The 13,960-nt window shown below is 33.2% G+C and overlaps 1 protein-coding gene across 3 annotated transcripts in view; it reads right to left on the reverse strand.

Moving 5' to 3' along the window:
- LOC140439614 (uncharacterized) overlaps nt 1-13,960 on the reverse strand; it is a 1,046,430-nt gene that overhangs the window by 325,883 nt on the left and 706,587 nt on the right. The window lies entirely within an intron of this gene.

Raw genomic sequence — 13,960 nt, forward strand, 5'->3', positions numbered from 1 at the left:
AAGTACAGTTTGGAGTGTCTACTAAATTCATTTTGTACATTCTTGAAGGTGTTAGAGCATGATTTGACCTTAGTCTATTAATAGTTTTAATAAAACTTCTGTTGGACTCTGAATGAAACCACCTTTTTTTAAGAAGTGTGGGTTGCCAATATTTAAATGATGACTGACTTTCGGATTCCGTATAATTGGCTTGCCATTTTAATTTGAGCCGATGTTTATTATATACATCTATATCTGATACCGGTAAAATATTGTTGTCTATGGTTTCTCCGCTTGATAATGCTTCTTTTGCCAGAGCATCTGCTATTATATTACCCATTATCCCAGAATGGCCTTTGATCCATGCGATAACAACTTCTCCTCCGAGCTTTGAAACCTCGTAGTACAATTTTAAAATCTCTATATCTAGATGAGTCAATTGCTTGGATTTATTTGTTATACCTAATCTTTCTACTGCACTTTTACTGTCTGTAAATATTACACAGTTCTTCATTTCGTTTGTCAAAGCGTGAGAAAGAGCAAACTTTAAACCCAGCATTTCGGATGTGTAGATGGTGGCTTCATCAGGTAACTTATATTTATGCTGTAGTCCAGAATTCTGTTGGTATATTGCGCAAGCAGTGTTATTTCCTTTTTTTGAACCATCAGTAAATATATAATAATAATTAGGCCATTTCTTCTGAATTTCTGCGTTAAACATGGGGCCTTGGACATCATTGAGAAATTCTGTCTTGATTTTTATTGAGAACAGTACATGAGGCTTTTCAGTATAAACTGGTGGAAGATGACCCTTATAAAGTACCTCTTTGAATTTAGACAGATTTCTATAGCTTACCGCCACGAGTGGAGATTTTTTCTTAAACCAATACCTTTTAGTCAAATCTAAAACAGCCAGATTGTGTATATCTTTAAGAAATACTTGGTCTCTGCTAATGGTACGAGCTATATATTTGTCGGTAAGATACTGCCTCCGTAAATTCAATGGCGGTTCAACAGCTTCAATTTCCATTACATTAATTGGTGTAGATTTCAGATACCCAAGGCACAAGCGTAGGCACTTATTTTTCTGTACCTCAATTTTTGTTAAATGGGTGTTCGATGCGTTTCCATACAAGTGGCAGCTATAATCGAAAACTGGTCGTATCATAGATCGATAAAACATTAAACTAATGTTGGGATCTGCACCCCAGTTTGTTTTACAGAAAGCTCTTAGGATATTCATAGTTTTTTCGGTTTTTTTAATGATATGATGAATATGGTCTTTCCACAAAAGTTTTCTGTCTAAATAAGTTCCCAGGTATTTGATACAGTTTTTAATTGGAAATTTGAATTGACCACAACTTATATATCCTTCTGGAATTCTATGTTTTCTAGAAAAGAAGCAGATTTCTGTTTTGGATTCTGATAATGTTAATCCATTTGATTGATAATATGCATGTATTGTTGATATAGCTGTTGTTAAATTATTTTTAGAAACATCGATTGATTTGTCTGATGAATAGAGTACCACATCATCTGCAAATTGTAGTATTTTTGTGTTAATAGGAACAATGACTTCTAAATCTATATTATATAAAATATATAAAAGTGGACTTAAAATACTTCCTTGCGGCAGGCCTATATTGGACAGTCGAGGAGAAAAAAATTTCTCATTGATTTTTAAGTAAATCAATCTCTCTGAGTACAAAGTTTTCAAAAAGGATGTTATACCTATAGGTATCCCGACTGACAATAACTTTTGTTTAAGGATATCCAAATTTATATTATCAAAAGCAGATGATACGTCCAGAAATGCAGCTGCAGTAGATGAGTTTTCCGTGAAATTGACTTGAACTGTTGTTACGAGAGCAGTTATGGCATCTTGCGTGGATTTAAACTTGCGAAAACCAAATTGGGAGTGTGGGAGAATGTCATTAAATTCTAACCAATGCTCTAATCTATTTTTAATTAGTCTTTCCAGGGTTTTAAGAAGACAAGAAGCTAGAGATATTGGGCGATATGAATTGTAATCGTCATCACGTTTGCCAGGTTTTCTTATAGGTATTATAATATACTCCTTCCAGCTTTCTGGAATTGGTGCTTGTTTCTGCCAAATATTATTTAGAATATGAAGTAGATGGATTTTATGTTCATTTGTCAGGTTAGAAATCATAGAATAAGATATATTGTCTTTACCAGGAGCAGTATTGTTATTTTGTTTGAGGACCCTTCTTAGTTCCCATAGATAGAACGGACGATCTAAGCAAAGGTTATCTCTAGAAACAGTGGCTATGGAGTTGGTAATATCATTCGGAACCCAATCTGGAGAAATTTTTTGGTAAAACTCTGTTATCCATGGTTCGTCCGGGTCAATAGGCAATTTATTGGATTGTTTGCGATTTTTGAAGCAGTTTACTTTCCTCCATACCTCCTTGATGGGAGTATTTTGATTCAAACTTTCACAATACTCCCTCCAGTTTTTCCTTTTCTTCTCCTTAAAGGTTTTCTTCGCTAATGCGTCCATCTTTTTGTATTCTATTAGGTTACTTATTGTGGGATTTTGCTTATATTTAATATAAGTTAATTTTCTGCGTCGGGCTGTTTCCTGGCACGTTTTGTCCCACCAAGGTTTTGGAATGTGATGTTTGTTGGTAATATTCGTGTATTGTGGTATTGCTGTATTGGCTGAGAAGTAGAAGTTTTCAATTAGATCACCATACGTCCTGGGTTGGTTTAGAGATGTAAAGAGTGATGAATACAAATTCCAATCTGCTTTGTTGAAATTCCAGATTTTGTGTAGTCTCTGGGTTTCTTTTCCCTTTGGGTGATAAATTGAAAAGATAATGGGTAGGTGGTTTGATCCATGGGGATCTTGTAAAACATTCCAATTCAGTAGCGCTATAATATCTTGAGTACATATTGTGAGGTCTATTGCAGATGCTCGTGAATGTGTGGTTAAAGGAACAAGGGTGGGTGAACCGTCATTTAAAAATACAAGGTTACACTGCTCGATAGCATCTAACAATGATTTTCCAGATGTGTCATCAACTTCACAGCCCCATGCGACATTGTGCGCGTTAAAGTCACCTCCCAAAATAAAGGGTTTTGGTATAATTTTAAAAAAGGATAGCCATTGCTGTGTTGTAGTTTTGTTTTTCGGTTCATTATATAGGGATACAAGATGAATGGTTTTATTTGTTGATGGTAGTTTAAAGGAAATACATGTGTATGTAATAGGAATATTTATGTTAAATCTAATTTCTTGACATTTAATATTTGTTTTCAATAAAATAGCTGACCCACCATATCCATCTATACGATCTGTTCTAAAGCAATTAAAGTTTTTAAAGTTATAATACAAACCAGGCTTAAACCATGTCTCCGATAATAAGGCAATATGAATTTGATTTTGATGGAGTAAAAATTCTAAATTTACTTTATTTGAAACTGCCGAACGACAGTTCCATTGCAAAACATTTAATTTTGAGTTTAGGTCTGCGAATTTGATAACACATCTGGATTTACATGTTTACTAATTAGTTGGATGATTTCTGATTTAGAAACATTTAAATTATTTGTTTGTTGTAGAGAATTAACAATTTTCATAACCAATTCTAAAATTACATTAATTATACTAGGATCTAGGACCTCTGACTGTCGATCTGTGATAATTGTTTTTTTGTATTGAGGGCTACTTAATATTCCTCCCGAAGTACTGGGAACATTAACCTGAGAAATAATTTCTTTTCTGATCTGTTCAGATGGATCAGGAGTATTTGGCCTTTGCCTTTTATTAGATTTATCTTTTAATTCGTTTGAGTTACTGTTATAAAGCAAATGGGAAGCAAATTGTTTTCTAGAGGAGTTGACTTTTGGAATATTCTGAACAGAAGTAGAGGAAGAACTAGAATGTAAATAGGTAGAAGAAGTGGGTTGAACAAGTAAGTCAAATGGATGGCTCGTATTGCTTTTATTTAAAATATCTGCATAGGAAGTTTTGGGAACCTGTTTATTGGCATCAAAAAAGCTTATGTTGGAGAAACTCATAGCTTCCTTAATTAATTTTTGTCTCTTAAACTCTGGACACACTGATAAATTTGTTGTATAGTGATTTCCTTGGCAACTGAAACACTTTGGGATATAGTCATTTATTTGGCATTCTTTTGTATTATGTGACTCTTGGCATTTACCACATCTTGGGCGACCTTTACACTGACTACCTAAATGCCCATATCTGAGGCAATTAAAACATATTAAAACTTTTTGTGTATAGTGCTCAACCTCTTTAATAACTTTATTTATTGAAATATAACGCGGCAATATCTGAGATTTAAAGGAAACAATACACGATTTTGTGGGAACGTAAATTATTTTTTTTGAATCATTTTCAATTACTTCCTGTTTGCGTTTAATTCGCCGAACGTTTACAATTTCAAAGTTACAATGACTATCATATTGTTTAATTTTTGATTTTACATATTCTTCAGAAAATTCTGTATCAATATCTCTAATTATCCCTTGTCGGAACAGAATGAATTTAGGTATATACAATTCTAAGTTATTTTTAACAAATACTGATGAATTTTTTTGATTTATTAAATAATTTGCATTTTTGTAGTCTGTTAATTTAATCCTAATCCTATTACGACCAATAGAATCAATATTTGTAATTTTTGAGTCCAATTCAGGAAACGCAGAAAGAATAATGTCACCAACTCTTAAAGCATTTAACTTACCGGTGAAAGATCCCGAGAAATTTTCTACGTAAACATGATATGGTCCGGTATCTTTATTTGTATATAAATAAACCTGTCTATTATTTACCTTCTCATTAACGTTAGAACCATTATCGTTTTTTCCCAAAGAATTAGACATTAAATTAGTACTTACATTCTGGTTCTCTTGTTTTTGTGAAATTGTTTCCATATTTGTAAATTCCATCATACCAACCTGATTTTCATCTTTATCATAAGGGGGAGGGTCGGGGGGCTTGCTGCCCCCATTTAATTCACTCATCTTTATGAAAAAACACCTATAGTTTCACCAAAATTAATTGTTTATCGCAAAACAACAAACCAAATAGGAAAAAAGTTTTGTTATCGATACTATTAACGCCGATAATTTACACACGTCCGATCGATTTGAATTCTACCGAACAACTAAAGCTGCATTTTAAGATCTGCAGAATTCACTTAGGATGAGTACTTTCATTGTAATCTATACTTCTGACAGCATTCTCAAGATTCGTAACCTCACTTCTTTCGAAACCACGTTTCTAGTTATATGCATATAGGAATCTTAACAAAGAATTTAACTTAGTAATAATAGTTATATTTCATTTCATTTTCATATCCTTGCCATCTGCTATTTGTTTCATTGTAATTTTGTAAAATGGCAAGGAAATTAAACCCTTTTTGATGTGTCTCTAATACGAGCGGTTTCTGATATTTTAGTTTATTGGCTATATTTATCGACCATATTCACGGTTTATTAGCTGTATTAATTGGCCGTATCATTTTACTATCCGGATTATGAAAATTTTTCGAATCTATTGGAGGACCTAACCACTTAATTGGGAGGTCACACACACATGGAATAACAACAGCTCACAGGAGGACATAACCGTCTAATTAGGAGGCCACACAAGTAGCCCATTGATGCCATCGTTACCTTAAGTATCACCCTCACTTTATTCATTGTTAAGCATTGGCAGGGTTTATTGTTTCCTGTTTTTAATAAATATGATTAGTTAGCTTAGCCTTAGCTATCAGCTAAGGGTTCAGCTTTGATTCCTAGTTTAAGACAAGACGAACTAACACTTGAGATACTGAGCTAGGCGAAGCATAGACGATGGTTGATTGAGGTATTATTTTTATAATAGTATTTCAATTCTCTCTGGTAGTCTTATCGTTACAATTGTTTACACAATATTGGGTTCCTTATATAAGATATTAATTAAATGTACAGTAACCAACAACATTTGATATGCAGTTAATATCACAAATACGACTACTCTGGCATGGTAAATTTTTCTATTATTGGCCCGTTTTTTTAAGACTATTCCTAGAAAATTTATTATTTTTTATCGCTTCGAATACGTAATGAGTGTTTAAAAGACCCTTGTCCTTAAAATAACTTTTTCGTAATAAATTATGTTTGGCGCTATATTGTATCATAAACGAATACGTTATCTTTTAAACCACTCTATTCAAGTACTAATTATATATAATCCCTCATAAATTATTGGTTTTTAGTTAAAACCGTTCTAAAGCGTATTATTTCCTTATGGGAACGAATATTTCGGGCTAAAGTACACATCCCCTTTCCAAAAATTAATAAGCTTAAGTCTAATTTATAAAAAGGCAACATCCCATTTTAGTTGTCAGTTGCCAATTAATATTGGAATCTCAATATGCATTCAGACGTATAATTTGTTGTTGCTACCATCTAAAGAAACTCACTATTTTGCGGTAAGTCGTTTACTGTTCGTTATTAATTAATTACGATATTAAGAGATCCTTTTTTTTTTCGTTTACTTATTGAGTCCCACTGACAATTCACTTGTGGTCGATACTATTTATTCATAAGCTCCTAATGTCACGTCGGGGTCAACCACCCTTAGTAATATTTTTGCTGAAGAGGTAAAGATATCATATTTCAACATCATACATACGAACCATCTGTTCCAGGCTTACGGCCCTGTCATCACAGGTCAACGAACTATATAGTGAGTAATTATTTTAAAATGATAATGTTTTTTGCTGTTAGGAACAATAACTCTTCTCATTTTTTTTTAAATTTAACATAATTTTGTAGTGTTACTTTAAGTAAAACAGAAAGAAATATATAACCTTTTCTTGCAGATTATGGTTAGATGGTTAGATATGTCAATTTTTATAGTTTTTTGTCGATAATTTGCTAATATGTTTTCTGACGTGTTTTTGTGTTTTTCTTATGTTTTTGAGACAAATGTTTGTTTAGTCTATTTAATCTTGAGTTTCAGGTTAAAACTTATTGGCGAGTTTAACTCGTACTTAACTACAAGACGTTTTATTGTTACCGGGTTTTGCAAACATAACACTTCGCTTGGGGATTTCGTGTCATCAGATGTCCGTGCGTAAGGCGACTATAACCAAGCCGCGGTCGAGTGATGATCACCTGAGAAGAACGATTAGTGACACTATCAGACCATGGTTGAAATGTTGGTTTTATGTAAAGTAATTTTTTGCGCCATCTGCTATTCAATATGTCACTATTTTACTGTGGAAATATCATAAGGAGTTTTTGGATAGATCTTATTAGTTGCGTCCTCTAAGGCTTCCTGACCAAATTTATCTACCAGATCGTTTACAGTGATTCCAATATGAGATGGCACCCACAGGAACGCAATGTTTCGTTGATTTAAATTGTGCAATTCTTGTCTAATGAGTTTGGCCACAGAATGGAAAGAATATATTTTAGAGATGATTTTGAGGCAATTAAGTAAGTGTAATTGTTAGGATAGATTAATGACAGATAAAATATTGCAGATGATGGAAGAGCGAAGAAAATTCAAAGGTAGAAATGACAACAAATACAAAAAGTTGCATAAGACTATACTAAAGAAGATAAAAGGAGCAAAAGAAGCATGGCTGACGAAGAAATGTACAGAAATTGAAACACTACAACGCAAACATGACGATTTCCATATGCACAAAAAAATAAAGAAGTACAGAACACCAGAAAATAACGCAATACAGGCATAGTTGTAGATATTAAAGGCCAGATTTTGACTACCATTGAAGATAAATTACGAAGATGGAAAGAATATATGCAAGAATTATTCGAAGATGCAGCACGAAATGTGACTGAAATAAACAATTCCTACGTCTTAGAAATACCAAAGAAGTAACTATAGCTGTTAAGCGGATTAAAGATGAGAAATCACCAGGATCTGATGAGGTGAATGGTGAAATTTTTAAGCTATTAGAGGCACACCAAATCACAGCTCTTACGAAGCTATTCAACAACATCTACGAGATTGGTTATTTACCAAAAGACTGGCTACTATCAATATTCATTCCACTTACTAAAAAAGCCAATGCTAGAAAATGTGAAGAACATCGATTGATTAGTTTGATGAGCCATGTACTTAAAGTACTCCTTACTATCATTCACTCGCGCATATATACCAAATTAGAAAAACAGCTGAGTGAGTTCAATTTGGATTCAGAGCAGGACTCGGAACGAGGAAAGCACTTTTTAGTTTGCAAGTTCTCATACAGAGAGCCAGGGATGTCAACTGCAATGTATATGTATGTTTTATTATGGATTTCGAGAAGGCATTTGATAAAAATCCACAAGGAAAATAATTCCTGTAGCTGGCTGTATACCACGTATAACAAAAGAGGTTAGTCTTTGTATGTGGGTATAATTTTGTTGAATTAGAGATGATTGATTAACTCATTCATTTCCCTTTAACCCACTCTCCTTTATTCTTTAGTCTTTTCATTTACTTTTATTCCTGCCAGGTCTCTGAGGATCTCAGCCTTTCCAAATTTTTAAATTTAATCACATATATTATAACTTTAATTCCTTCAGCCGGAAGATTTTCAATCCCTTTTCTCAATCTATTGGACTCACTTATATTAAAATTTTTACGATACAAGCAGTATTAAACAATTTCATCTACATACGAAGTCTTACATTAGCTACAAATATATACTATTTATTTTTCCTTGTCCTAGATGTAAGCAACATAAAATGACATTTCCATATGTTTCAGCTAATTCGCCACAAATTACACCTTTTAGACCACACTCCATACGATAAAGAGTAACATAAGCTGCCTAATGCATACGTCATCCTCTTAAACATGACCTTCAACAACACCAGTAATTTACATCTTTTATATCCAATATTAAATAATTATAGAAAAATTTTTAAATCCCAACACCTGGATTGCTGTTATCATTTTAACATCATAAAAGTTTTTTAATCTTTTAAAAAACTCACTTAAGCATGGGTGTATGTTACCTGAAGTAAAATCTAATTAAAATATTAAACATCATATAATATTATCAACATCATGTACAATCTTTGGTAACACATTTCATTTTAAAGGGTTTTTACCCAAATATTTTGGTGGCTCAGGCATGGTAACCTGTAAGTATAACCATTTTATTGTTTTTTTTTTTAACCTTAGTCAAAATTTTAAACCACGTTTGCTGTAATTAAATGGTTTATACTTATTTTAGGTATTTTAACCTGATGATGGAACTGTTGTTCTGAAAACGTTCGTGCTTTTAATGTTCCCCTTTTAAGGGTTTTTATAAAATAAAATATACCCACATACAAAGACGAACCTCTCTTGCGTTTGATAAAGTCCCACATGGGAAATTAATCGACATCCTAAAAACATCAGTACTCAATAGTAAGAATATAAGACTGATCCCAATGTCCAACAAAAAGCAACAGTACGATTAGACAATGAACTGTCCGAGATCTTCACAGTTGAAAAAGGAGTTAGATAGGGTTGCATATTATCACCGGCATTGTTTAAAATATACTCTGAAACCATCTTTAGGGAGGTCTTGGACGAATCAGAAGATGGGATTGCTGTTAATGGCCAATTTATAAACAATATTAGATATGCAGACGATACAGTGTTGCTGGTAGATACTGCGTAGGGACTCCAAAGGATAATCGATAACGTTGTAGAAACATGTAACAAAATACGGCCTAAAACTAAATTGAAAAAAGACAAAAATAATGATCATTAGTAAGAACACCAACATAAACGTTCAAATTACAATAGGCGATACACCGTTAGAAAGGGTGCAAAAAATATGCATTTGGGTTGCAATATTGGATACTTGTGATCACAGGTATGAAATAAAAACTCGTATTGAAAAAGTCAGAAGTTTGTTTAACAGCCTTAGGAAGATTCTCTGCAACTTATCTTTAAGTATCAATATACGCATAAGAATTATTACTTATTACGTCTTTACTGTCCTCTTTTATGGTGCAGAAAGCTGGAGCCTTACAGAAGATGCCATAAAACGATAAGAGGCATTTGAAATTTGGTGCTTTCGACGTATGTTGAGGGTCTCATATATACACCACATAAGTAACATAACTATTATCCAGAGGCTAAGAGAAGGCAAAGAAATTGTTAACACAGCAAAGAACAGAAAATTGGTTTACTTCGGCCACATCATGCCTAATAATAAATACCGACTTCTACAGTTGATTCTACAAGGCAAGACTCTGGACGTAGACGTATATCCTAGCTGGCTGGATGAATCTTAGGAAGTGGACTGGTCTAACGTCAACTGATCTGTTTAGAGCTGCTGTGAATAGAATAAGATGGGTCAATTGGTCGCCAACATCTCTAGAATATAGGCACATTTAGAAGATGAAATATTAGGACGTTATTTTAAGGACATTTTGTAACGTAATAAAACATTCTTATTTTAATATTTGGGAAAGGTTTGTTATTTGCAAGCCAAAGTGTCAATAATATTATTATTTTACACTTTCAAAACTGAGATGCCACAAACAGCTTCAGAAAATTCTAATAATTTATATGTTATCTTATTACAACAAAGAGTCTGAGAGTAAACTAGAGATGTCTAAATAATTTAACATACTTTATTTTTTTTTCGAATAGCTACATTTCCCTTTTACGGTTATGAATATCCTTTTAGTTTACGAAACCACAGAGGGGCTGCACTTGATGCTGATGAGATTGGAAAGTGAAGGATGCTCGGAACGTAGCATAAAGGGGAAGAAATGATAAAACACTCGGCAACAAGTAGGTTTCAGATGCAGAGCCGTCACGTCGACATAATAGAATGATGGCAATGTGCAACTCGAAGTCAATTTCTTTGAATTTGCAACAGGAACTTTTCATATTTATCGGTTGAGAGGTAGACGGCTACGCTTGTATGTAAAACGTGATATAATGTGTTTTTAAAAGCATTTGTGTGTTCATGTTGGAAGTATATAACTACTATCAATTTACTCAATTTCTATTTGATCTTAAATAGTAAAAAAGCATAATGATGATAGCACAATTTTATGACAGGAAGATCTATTCCAAAGTAAATGAATAAGAGTAGAAAATTTAAAAAAAATAAACAAACAATTTGACCAAGAAATTATTTAGTTGGTATTTTTATTATGACCATTGCAGATATAAACTAATAAAAAATGAAGCTCAGATTTTGTATAAGTATAGTATAAAAGTATATTACATCAAAAGGGCAGTAAACACAAACACTCTATCACTGAAGTGAGAGACCGCATATTGACTCAGTCAATTGACAAAGTAGGTATGTGATGGATTCGACCATTGGCGTAACTACAATTCGGGACGTCCGGGGCGGAAGTAACCAAAGAGGCCACTCTTCTCAATATAAGAAAAAGCTAAGACTTACCTCCATATAGGAAGTACATAAATACAATATGTTTGAAATTTAAAGATTAAATATAATAAAATTTTTACCTATGCTATGCTACAAATTACTTTTAATTAAATTAATCTGGTTTGATTTTATTCATCATCCAAACATTAAAGTAAGGGTTAATATTGATAACACAAGATTATTTTGTTAATATTCATACTTTAATTTATTTGAAAGTTTTTACTTACAAATATTTTTTTTCTTATTTTTATTTCTGAAAATTGTTTGATTACTTTGTTGAAGTTGATGTTGTTTGCTACTTCACGTTTAATTGAGTGCATTGCCAAACTATTTAGCCGTGTCTGGCTCATTGTGGATCAAAAATAGCTTTTTATGAGTTTCGGTTTTGAAAAAGTCCCTTCATTAGAAGCAATAGAGACACATACTTTTCCAAAGACATTTGGAACAGATTCCATCAGATCCATATCAAGAATAAACTGTGCCATCTTCAATGTAGTCTAATTTCTGGCCTCTTCATTTATTGTTGCAGCTTTTATATGGTATCGAAGTCTTTTGATTTCATTAACAATTTCTTGCTTATCGAATTCTGTGTCACAATCATTGAGTAAATACTCGATCTGGACGATTTTGAATTTTTGGAATACAGTCTCCATTGTTTACATTCTAGTTTAAAGCTCTTGGTGTAGCTTGTCTAAACATTGAAGCATACGTCTTTTAGTGCTATCTTCGAGAAATAATCTGGCATTTTCCTCTGCTTCTCCTTTTTTTTAAGAAGATTTCCATTTCTTTACATCAAACTGGAGATCTTTCCTGACCAAGTCTTATCGACTGTCTTCCAGAAAGACTTTCAAACTTCGAAGTTTTATTACGATGTTTTAAAGGCTTAAACACTTCGTCTGTAAAAACCTCATTGGACTGTTTATTCCTTGCAAAATGTACCCCCATAAATGAAGAAATCCAAGAAATTTGAAATCACAAATATTGGAGAGTAAAGTTTCAGCACAACTTCGAAAAATATTTGCCTCGGCGTCACACAATTTTTCTGAAACTTACAATAATTTATTAAAATGTTTCGAAATAAGTTTTACAGCTTCGTGATTGGCACTCCATCTAGTGTCAGATAGCTGTTTTATAGATACACCTATTACTTTCATTTAAATACCCCATCTATGTGGAAATTACGGGAAGAAATTATATACACTTTCCAAAGTTGCAAAAACCGTTACACAGCTAGGTTTAATTGCAAATGCATGAACTTCCCACAGATTGAGAAAATAGTTTGTACAAGGCACAAACAGGATTTTGCTAGTTTTTCCTTGATCCTTGTTTGGACACTCGTAAAGACGCCTGACATAGTGAATTTCATTGTCAGTTGTTGCCATAGAAACCATCAGGGTCTTCTAACTCTAATGCCACAAATTTTATCGCATTGCTCCTGTCGTGATGCATTCCCAAGTTAACATGCTCCTTTCTTAACTTGGCTGCACCGTACTGAAGACAACTAATAGTCAGAAATACGTAAAAATGGTTGCCTTCCATCGATATACCTATTTTGTTTACCTGTTTTGCGAGATATTCATTTTCGGCGACCACCAAAACTCCCGATTAATGACTGTTGTATATTGACTCACCTGAAAATAATATATTGGATAGTTTTACTGTCAGTTAAGAAAGTTACTCTAGTAGTGTTAGTGATATTTTAAGTACTAAACGACAGAGAACCATACGTTTACCATAAAGTTCCAGCAGTAGTGGAAAAGATCAGACTTTAACAAAACCTAGTCATTTAGGACCGTTGCAGGACGTTACATATCAGGATCTGGTACCAGACACAATTTTATTATTTGCTTCTAGAGATAAAATGGTAGGACCACAAATTCCAGGTACCTGTAGAAAACCTATAGATTTTTTCGGTAGTGGAACAAACAAATAATTATGCTAGACATAAAATAGCACAGAAAGGTTGTCAAAACGTTCTACATGGCGTACGTGGATAGATACTACTGTAGAAGAATTTACTGCATTTATTGGTGTTGTCCTAAATATGGGTACGATAACCGTATCTAATATCCAAGAGTATTGGTTACAACAGTTTAACGATAACATAACAATTCTTAGTAGCATATTTAGAAGGGAATGATTTTTACAAATTTTTTGGACGATCCACTTGTATCAAAACGATCCAAGTAACCAAACTCTTAGGACCTGAACTCAGAAAGTCAGCCACTATTTAGATCAACTGGACAATCAGTTCAACGAGCATTTTGTTCAATCAAGAGAGATATCAGTAGACGAATCTATTGCTGGATTTAAAGGTAAAATTCAGTCAAAAGAGATAACGATTGACGAATCTATTGTTGGATTTAAGGGTAATATTAGTTTTAACTTACATGCCTAACAAGCCTACAAAATAGGGGATCAGAATGTACCTATGTAATTACGGATCCTAACACCGGCTATGTTTATTCAATTTTGCTTTACTACGGAAGCTCTACTTCAGAAGATTCACAGAGACCTGATCTACGTGTAAGTACAAGGATTGTGTTAAATCTTTATCAAAATTGATTGGACAA

The sequence above is a fragment of the Diabrotica undecimpunctata genome, chromosome 4, assembly GCF_040954645.1.
Source record: "Diabrotica undecimpunctata isolate CICGRU chromosome 4, icDiaUnde3, whole genome shotgun sequence".
NCBI lineage: Eukaryota > Metazoa > Arthropoda > Insecta > Coleoptera > Chrysomelidae > Diabrotica > Diabrotica undecimpunctata.